Genomic DNA, 10,627 nt, shown 5'->3' with positions numbered 1-10,627 from the left:
GGCACAGTCCTTCAGTAAGGGATCGGGTAACAATGTGTGGATACAATGAAAACAGCAGAGAACTTACCCTCACCATAATTGGCAATACATATGAATTATATTACACATGTAGGCATTTTGTGGCGCTACAGACACTGGCACCACATTACCAATGCCGAAGATTGCTGGCCCTACTTCTGTCAGGGTTTCCTACACCACTTCCTGCACCCCCTCTTGTTCTTCCTCATCTTCCATCTCCAATGTGCTATCTCAGAGTACATCATCTACATCAGCATAGAAACAGTTAAAGCATTTTTTGGTTTTAGTCGTCAGATAGAGATGACCTGAGAGGTTTGATAGAAATAAAAGATTTTATGGAAGTCCAAGGCCACAGGGTTGGAAAGCACGGGAAAGTATGAACTTTTGGCCAGCATGTGGATGGCTGCCACTAACTTTAGCGGGCCTTCCTGGGACATCAGGGGCCTACGGCACAAAATAAGTACAGAAAAGAATGCCTTATTCACCGTGCAGAAGCCCTGCTGTGTGTAGCAAAAATGCTCTCTTGCTATGAGCACCGACCGCTGGGTCTTATGACTTGCTTACGACGCAGCAATGTTAAAGGAGTTTGACAGCGGTCAGATCAGCTGTCATGTGCCTGAAAACATGCGAGTTCAGTGTGGGAGCCTGCATGGAGTGCAGGGATATGACCTATGACGTATGGATATGTCATAGGTTGGTAAAGGGTTAATTTTTTTTTTTTTTTTTACATTTTACCTTAGACACAAGTCATTATACAGGAAAAAATGATTCTTAACATCATTTTTCCTGTAAACTACAATTTCTTGTCGGTTTTGAATATTTTATTGTCAATCCATAAAGTTAAGTAAAAGTGTAACACCATTGTTCACAGCAGTGACCTGGGAGTCAGTGATGCTTCCAGGGGTCTTCCCCATGCTGTTCTTCTCCCATTCAACACTTTTTCTATTTATTTGAACATTTCCACTGCCCCCCAGACCTCCTTGTAGGGTCTGCTGGAAAAATGCTCGAATTTCCTATTTACTCTCATTATACTCATTACTCGAAACCAGCATCTGAGCATTAGAAATTACTCAGTCCAAGTAACGAGCACCGGAGCATGTTAGTGCTCGCTCATCTCTATCCATCACATATAACATCAGCGCGGCATTAGCACCGAGCAGAACAGCAACGAGGTCCAACAGCAAAAGTCTGTGATATCTGTAAGAAAGCACAAACCCAATTATAAACCTCCTGAAAGCTCCATCTCATGACTAGTGTTGAGCCACCCCCGTAGTGTTCGGGTTCGGTTCGGTTCGTCGAACACCGGGATGTTCGAGGAACTGTTCGTCGAACTGTTCGTCGAACACCTTAGAACACCGTCGAACACCGTTAAAACCAATGGCAGGCAAACAAAAACACATAGAAACACATAGAAAACACCTGCAAAGGTGTCCAAAAGCTGACAAACTGCTCAGAAGACACTCTGTTTAAAAAAGCCGGCCGGCAAATTCAGCAGCGGCATACACCGGTACCCGACAATTTAGACAAGAAGGAATAGAGCATCACACATAGATTAGATAGATAGAAACATGTCAGTCACACATATAAGAAGCACAGTGACAGTGTTGGTTACTGCATTTGTCATTTAGTGTAAAGGATTTATTAAAAAAAATATTAGTGTTTTCATGCACCGTCTCTTTAAAAAAGCCGGCCGGCAATTCAGCATCTGTACCCGACAATTTAGAACAGAAAGAATAGAGCTTCACACATAGATTAGATAGATAGAAACATGTCAGTCACATATATAATAAGTACAGTGATAGTGTTGCTTACTGTACTTGTCATTTAGTGTAAAGGATTTATTTAAAAAAATAATAGTGTTTTCATGCACTGTCTCTTTAAAAAAGCCGGCCGGCAATTCAGCAGCGGTACCCGACAATTTAGAACAGAAAGATAGAGCATCACACATAGATTAGATAGATAGAAACATGTCAGTCACATATATATGAAGTACAGTGATAGTGTTGGTTACTGTACTTGTCATTTAGGATTAAAATAAAGGATTTATTATTAAAAAAATTGGCGTGGGGTTCCCCTTAATTTTAGGCTCTAGCGGAGGTTAAGCAGACGGCTGGGGCAGATGTTTGAAGCCTGGGAAGGGGGTAATACCCACGGAGCTTCCCAGGCTACTAATATCAGCCCCCAGCTGAATACATAGCCTTTACTAGCTATTAAAATGGGGGACCCCCCAAAAAAAATGACGTGGGGTCCCCCCTAATTTAATAGCTAGCAAAGGCTAGGCAGACAGCTGGGGGCTGATATTAATAGCCCAGGAAGGGAGCCATGAATATTGGCCCCCTCCCAGGCTAGAAACACCAGCCGTCAGCCGCCCCAGAAATGGCGCATTCATAGGATGCGCCAATTCTGGCACTTAGCCTCGCTCTTCCACGCTGCCCTGGTGCGGTGGCAGGGGGTAATAGGGTTGGGGTTGATGTCAGCTTATAATGCCAGCTGACATCAAGCCCAGGTTAGTAATGGAGAGGCGTCTATAAGACACCCTCATTACTAACCCCATAGTCAAAGTTAAAAAAAACACAAACACCCAGAATAAAGTCCTTTAATTGAAATAAAGACACAATCCTTTATTGTTCTAAATTAAACCATACCTACCATCACGTCCATTCCAGCTGAAGCCAACGATCTCCTGCAATAAAAGAAAAATAATAAAGCAACCTCATCCTTACCTTTCCATGGTTCCCACGACAGCTTCAGCTCTGCTACATCGAGATGACAGGCTGGACCGCAGCAGAACGCCGCCATCCAGCCTGTCATCCCGCAGACACTGAGAAGCGCAGGCTTGCTTGCGCTGCTCAGCGTCTCTCTGTGACGACATCCAGATGAGCCGAGTTCATGTCCAATGAACTCGGCTCACCTCATGCACGTCACTGACAGCGTGGGAAAATTCTCACGCTGAAGCGCTGATTGCAGGAGAATTTTCCCACGCTGTCAGTGACGTGCAGGAGGTGAGCTGAGTTCATTGGACATGAGCTCACCTCATGCACATCACTGACAGCGTGGGAGAATTCTCCTGCACTCAGCACTTCAGCGTGAGAATTTTCCCACGCTGTCAGTGACGTGCATGAGGTGAGCCGAGTTCATTGGACATGACCTCGGCTCATCTGGATGCCGTCACAGCGAGACAGTGAGGAGCGCAAGCATGCCTGCGCTTCTCAGTGTCTGCGGGATGACAGGCTGGATGGCAGCATTCTGCTGCGGTCCAGCCTGTCATCTCGATGTAGCAGAGCTGAAGCTGTCGTGGGAACCATGGAAAGGTAAGGATGAGGTTGGTTTATTATTTTTCATTTATTGCAGGAGATCGTTGGCTTCAGCTTGAATGGGTGTGATGGTAAGTATGGTTTAATTTAGAACAATAAAGAATTGTGTCTTTATTTCAATTAAAGGACTTTATTCTGGGTGTTGTGTTTTTTTTAAATACTTTACTAGAAATTCATGGCGGTCATGTCTAATACTGGCGTGACCCCATGAATTTTGGGCTTGGGGCCAGCTGATAATACCAAGCTGGCCCTAACCCCTTTATTTCCCAGTGAGCCACCGCACCAGGGCCCTGGATGAGTTGGGTACAGCGCCAGAAGATGGCGCTTCTATGAACGCGCCATTTTCCGGGGTGGCTGCGGACTGCAATTTGTAGCGGGGGGGGGCCAAGAAAGCTTGGGCCTCCCTGCGCTGCAGATTCCAGCCCCCAGCTGCCTAGTTGTACCTGGCTGGACACAAAAATAGGGCGAAGCCCCACGTACTTTTTTTTTAATTATTTCATGAATTTCATGAAATAATTAAGAAAAAAAGGCCTTCCCTATATTGTTGTGTCCGGCCAGGTACAAATAGGCAGCTGGTGGTTGGGGGCAGCCCGTTCCTGCCTGCTGTACCTGGCTGGACACAAATATAGTGCGAAGCCCCACTTCAATTTTTTTTAATTATTTCATGAAATTCATGAAATAATTAAGAAAAAAAGGGCTTCCCTATATTGTTGTGTCCGGCCAGGTACAAATAGGCAGCTGGTGGATGGGGGCAGCCCGTTCCTGCCTGCTGTACCTGGCTGGACACAAATATAGTGCGAAGCCCCACTTCAATTTTTTTAAATTATTTCAGGAAATTCATGATATAATTTAAAAAAAATTGACGTGGGGCTTCGCACTATATTTGTGTCCAGCCAGGTACAGCAGGCAGGAACGGGCTGCCCCCAACCACCAGCTGCCTATTTGTACCTGGCCGGACACAACAATATAGGGAAGCCCTTTTTTTCTTAATTATTTCATGAAATAATTTAAAGAAAATTGACGTGGGGCTTCGCCCTGTTTTTGTGTCCAGCCAGGTACAACTAGGCAGCTGGGGGCTGGAATCCGCAGCGCAGGGAGGCCCAAGCTTTCTGGGCCACCCCCGCTGCAAATTGCAGTCCGCAGCCACCCCGGAAAATGGCGCGTTCATAGAAGCGCCATCTTCTGGCGCTGTACCCAACTCATCCAGGGCCCTGATGTGGTGGCTCACTGGGTAATAAAGGGGTTAGGGCCAGCTTGGCATTATCAGCTGGCCCTAAGCCCGAAATTCATGGGGTCACGCCAATATTAGACATGACCACCATGAATTTCTAGTAAAGTATTTAAAAAAAACACAACACCCAGAAAAAAGTCCTTTAATTGAAATAAACACACAATTCTTTATTGTTCTAAATTAAACCATACTTACCGTCACGCCCATTCCAGCTGAAGCCAACGATCTCCTGAAATAAAAGAAAAATAATAAAGCAACATCATCCTTACCTTTCCATGGTTCCCATGACAGCTTCAGCTCTGCTACATCGAGATGACAGGCTGGACCGCAGCAGAACGCTGCCATCCAGCCTGTCATCCCGCAGACACTGAGAAGCGCAGGCTTGCTTGCGCTCCACAGTGTCTCTCTGTGAGGGCATCCAGATGAGCCGAGTTAATGTCCAATGAACTCGGCTCACCTCATGCACGTCACTGACAGCGTGGGAAAATTCTCCTGCACTCAGCGCTTCAGCGTGGGAGAATTCTCACACTGAAGCGCTGAGTGCAGGAGAATTCTCCCACGCTGTCAGTGACGTGCAGGAGGTGAGCTGAGTTCATTGGACATGAGCTCACCTTATGCACGTCACTGACAGCGTGGGAAAATTCTCCTGCACTCAGCGCTTCAGCGTGGGAGAATTCTCACGCTGAAGCGCTGAGTGCAGGAGAATTCTCCCACGCTGTCAGTGACATGCAGGAGGTGAGCTGAGTTCATTGGACATGAGCTCACCTTATGCAAGTCACTGACAGCGTGGGAGAATTCTCCTGCACTCATCGCTTCAGCGTGAGAATTTTCCCACGCTGTCAGTGACGTGCATGAGGTGAGCCGAGTTCATTGGACATGAACTCGGCTCATCTGGATGTCGTCACAGAGAGACGCTGAGCAGCGCAAGCAAGCCTGCGCTTCTCAGTGTCTGCGGGATGAGAGGCTGGATGGCAGCGTTCTGCTGCGGTCCAGCCTGTCATCTCGATGTAGCAGAGCTGAAGCTGTCGTGGGAACCATGGAAAGGTAAGGATGAGGTTGCTTTATTATTTTTCTTTTATTGCAGGAGATCGTTGGCTTCAGCTGGAATGGGCGTGACGGTAAGTATGGTTTAATTTAGAACAATAAAGGATTGTGTCTTTATTTCAATTAAAGGACTTTATTCTGGGTGTTTGTGTTTTTTTTAACTTTGACTATGGGGTTAGTAATGGGGGTGTCTTATAGACGCCTCTCCATTACTAACCTGGGCTTGATGTCAGCTGGCATTATAAGCTGACATCAACCCCAACCCTATTACCCCCTGCCACCGCACCAGGGCAGCGTGGAAGAGCGAGGCTAAGTGCCAGAATTGGCGCATCCTATGAATGCGCCATTTCTGGGGCGGCTGACGGCTGGTGTTTCTAGCCTGGGAGGGGGCCAATATTCATGGCTCCCTTCCTGGGCTATTAATATCAGCCCCCAGCTGTCTGCCTAGCCTTTGCTAGCTATTAAATTAGGGGGGACCCCACGTCATTTTTTTTGGGGGGTCCCCCATTTTAATAGCTAGTAAAGGCTATGTATTCAGCTGGGGGCTGATATTAGTAGCCTGGGAAGCTCCGTGGGTATTACCCCCTTCCCAGGCTTCAAACATCTGCCCCAGCCGTCTGCTTAACCTCCGCTAGAGCCTAAAATTAAGGGGAACCCCACGCCAATTTTTTTATTAATAAATCCTTTGTTTTAATACTAAATGACAAGTACAGTAGCCAACACTATCACTGTACTTCATATATATGTGACTGACATGTTTCTATCTATCTAATCTATGTGTGAAGCTCTATTCTGTCTGTTATAAATTGTTGGGTACCGCTGCTGAATTGCCGGCCGGCTTTTTTAAAGAGACAGTGCATGAAAACACTATTATTTTTTTTGATAAATCCTTTACGCTAAATGACAAGTACAGTAAGCAGCACTGTCACTGTACTTCATATATATGTGACTGACATGTTTCTATCTATCTAATCTATGTGTGATTCTCTATTCTTTCTATTCTAAATTGTCGGGTACCGCTGCTGAATTGCCGGCCGGCTTTTTTAAAGAGACGGTGCATGAAAACACTATTATTTTTTTTGATAAATCCTTTACGCTAAATGACAAGTACAGTAAGCAGCACTTTCACTGTACTTCGTATATATGTGGCTGACATGTTTATATCTATCTAATCTATGTGTGAAGCTCTATTCTTTCGGTTCTAAATTGTCGGGTACAGGTGTATGCCGCTGCTGAATTGCCGGCTTTTCATGTTTCACTGTTGGCACTGTTCCCATCGATTTGGGCAATCACTGTAATGCCACAACCACCATGGCTGTGGCATTACAGTGAGTGGCAGACAATCCCTGCATGATTGGTGCTCTAAATAGCGCCAGACATGCAGGACACGCTTTTGGTGCACGAACAGTTATCGAACATAACCTCGAACAGCCGAATTTTTTGCAAATCGTTCGGGTTCGTCGAACAACTCGAACACCGCCCAAAACAGCTCGAATTTGAGATTGGCGAACAGTTCTAGTCGAACACCGCTCATCTCTACTCATGACTTGTGCTGAAAACTATCATAAGTAAATTATAACTAACACTATTCTAATGGGATCTGACATTTCACCAATGAAACGATGAAGACGAATAATAGAAAAGAAAAGAGGAAGTGAAGGAAGATTGATCAGTAGGAAACATGATGGTGAGCGAAGCGAGCGGAAGACTGGAGAGTTAGACTCCATTGTGGTGGGAACAGGATGAGCGGAGATCAGCGGTGCCAGCTCTATACTCCTGATATTACAGACTTTACACGGTGAGTGCAGATTGTTCTCTACCTTTATATATAGAATAGAGAAGCTTCTATCTGTTATATTTAATCTAAACCAGAAAGAAAGCGCAGGATATTACACGACTGACATCAGTCACTATAATGACACCGCACTGACGAGCCGTCACATTCTCTATGAACTTTTACTTATTTTTACAATAAATTTAAACTAAGATGAGAGATAGATAATAGACAGATAATAGATAGATAATAGATAATAGATAGATAATAGATAATAGATAGATGATAGTGTGAGAGAAAAGAATCCATCTTGTTTGTCTGTGGCATCCATTTTGTCTTCACTCTTATGTAATGGTCATCAGGCAACACTGAGGGGCAGTGAGGTTTCACATTACGATTCACTCCCCTAAGGTTACTATTGGTTCATAGGTCAGAGGGAACTATTCCTTTGTCTCTGACCCTATTTAAAGGACCCCATATGTTAATAAAGCAGAAGTCTTTCCTAGTACACAATTATAAGGCTGTGCTGTATTGATTTCCTCGAGATCTCGAAAATATAATTTTAATATTTGGAGTTCGGAAGGCATAGAGGAGAGCATATTTCGCTCACAGAATTTGGTGCCGAAACCCGGGACTAGACGCGCATTATACCATCCGGATCTAGAGTGAGGAGGACCCTCCAGGAAAAGTGAGTTCAATCGCTGCAGCATAAGGTAAGAAGCTTATTCTTACAATTGTATTTCACTTTTACTGTAAGCTGGTCACCTCCAATCCGGGTGAGTTATTTTTGCAATTAATAGTCTAGTCCAAGAACAGGGAAGAGATACCTATGCCTTTTTGAACTGTGTGCATGTGACCTGATCAGTGTTTGATTGTAAGATCGTGGTACTTATACTTGGAGGACTTGTTGATGCTGTATCTTGTTTGACTGCGAAGAGTGATCAACTCAGCAGGAAAAGTATCTTATAGACCATTTACTGGTGTATTGTAGTAGTGGCTAGGTGCCAGACTACAGAGTAATAGGATCCGTGGCTGTGTGCCTGCCTATTGGACCCTTGGCTTTGTGCCTATTGTGGATATTTTGCTAGCACTGATTTTAAGGCAAGTATGGGAAACTTGTCGAGTAAATGGAACAAAGATACAATTGGAAAAACAGCAAAAAGAATAGTCAGAGAACATGAAGGAAAAGATGCTGTCAGAGATTGTACAAGAATGTTCAAAAAGGCTGGAATGCCCCCTGAGGGAAGTCTGGATGTGATTAAGTGGAGACTGTTCATGAAAGAGCATCGTGGTTGGTTGTTGGACAATGGGCTGACAGAAAGAGCCGAACAGTGGAAGAAAGTGGCTGAAGAGGTAATAAGTGGAGGTTGTAAAGAAACCACGATGGGAAATAGAATTTTGTATGAATGTTTTGATAATGGACTGGACGGACATAATGAAATAGAATCATCAGTACCTCCTCCTTATAACGGACCAGGACGGTGGACATGTACAGTATGTAGGGTACAGAATTTGGGATGGAAAAATAAATGTTCAAATTGCAATACAACTAAATCTAAATTCAGTTCCCCAAATGCTCCTATTCTACCAGTTATAACAAAGACGCACGTGGTAGCTGATAGTACACCTCCTCCCCCAGAGCTAATTACATGGGATGGGGAGGGGGAAGAGAGCAGTGAGAGGGGGAGGGAAGCTGATAGAGGATACTCTCACATACCAACGACTAGTACTCCTCGCACACGAGGCATGGCCCCCCCTCACAAGGTGACTACAAAGGAATACAAGCCTTGGAGCCCAAGTGAGCAGTTAGCTATGATGAAACAGCTTTCGGACCCCGATAAGAAGCCTGTTCCTTTCTATAGACAAATTCAGCAGATACAGGTTACATACAACTGTACATGGCAGGATTTAGAATCGTTAGTAGACGCAAAAGGAGGAGATGTGACTGCACATATTATAAACAAGAGACAGGACCATCAAAAGACTATCTGATTGACAGACATGGAATAGAATATTTACAGACATTAGAGTCAGGGGAAGAATATTGTAAGATGTTGCAGCGTTGGGCATTGACAAAACAGAGAGAACAATCTATATCTTTAAATGACATCACTCAGGAAAAAGAAGAGACGGTAGAAAAATATTTTGCCCGTTTACAGATGACTTGGACAGATATGGGATATTTTCCAGGGGATACTCTTAATATACGTATATTGGTAAATGCTTTTGTGGATGGGTTAAAGAAACCAATTAGAGAGGGACTTGTAAAAGCGCGCCCAGAGTGGAGGGGGAAGGACCCAAAGGATTTGTTACAAGTAGCCAAAGGGGTGGAGCAAGAGTTGATTCAAACTCGCAGAACAAAAGGCGTTATGTCTTACCAGGAAGGGGGGAGGAAGGGAGGATATGGCAGGAGGCGTGGCTCTATCGTCTGTTACAACTGTGGACAGCAGGGTCACATACAAAGAAACTGCAGAGCACCCCCCAAGCAGCAGCCTCCTCCCACTCAGCAGATTGCTGTGAATGATTCTTCTTCATACTAGGAATTCGGCAACCCAGTAGCTAGCATGCACCCTATTTTAGTTCCAAGTTGTACAGGTCCTACCCCAATGGTTAAATTAACTCTGCCTGGAGATAGAACATTAGATTTCTTAATAGATACTGGGGCAGCCAAGTCAGTCATGCATGCAAAAAATGTTTTTCCGTGGGAAATCACCGATGATTTTATTGAATGTATTGGGGTGGATGGTGATCCAAGAAATACACCACTAACCAAACCTCTTGCAGTGACACTACACCCATCTCAAAGACTGATTACCAGATTTTTGATTAGTGACACAGCACCAACAAATCTGTTGGGAGCAGATGTCCTTCGTGGCCTGCAAGCAAACATTCAATACAATGGAAATGGGACGGTATCATTAACCTCTAATCTTACAGAAGAGCAACTCTGTGCAACCGGAGCGTTTTTGTACCTTCACCAGTCTACATCTGAGGACAAAAATCATTTGCCAGATGATTTTCTAGCTCAGGTCCCTGAAACATTGTGGGCGACTGGGAAGACTGATGTCGGCCGACTACCAGTCCCACCAGTGGAGGTAAAGTTAAAACCAGGTGCTCCACTGCCACGTGTTAAACAGTACCCCCTCAGCCCTGCACAAAATACAGCCATTGGAGTATCAATTCAAGAATTACTCAAGTCAGGGACAATCATTCCTACCACCTCCACCTGTAATACGCCCTTGTACC

Source organism: Phyllobates terribilis, unplaced genomic scaffold (genome assembly GCF_046119375.1).
Source record: "Phyllobates terribilis strain yellow unplaced genomic scaffold, ASM4611937v1 Scaffold_12__6_contigs__length_324123572, whole genome shotgun sequence".
NCBI classification, from domain to species: Eukaryota; Metazoa; Chordata; class Amphibia; order Anura; family Dendrobatidae; genus Phyllobates; species Phyllobates terribilis.
This window is presented reverse-complemented; position numbering follows the sequence as displayed.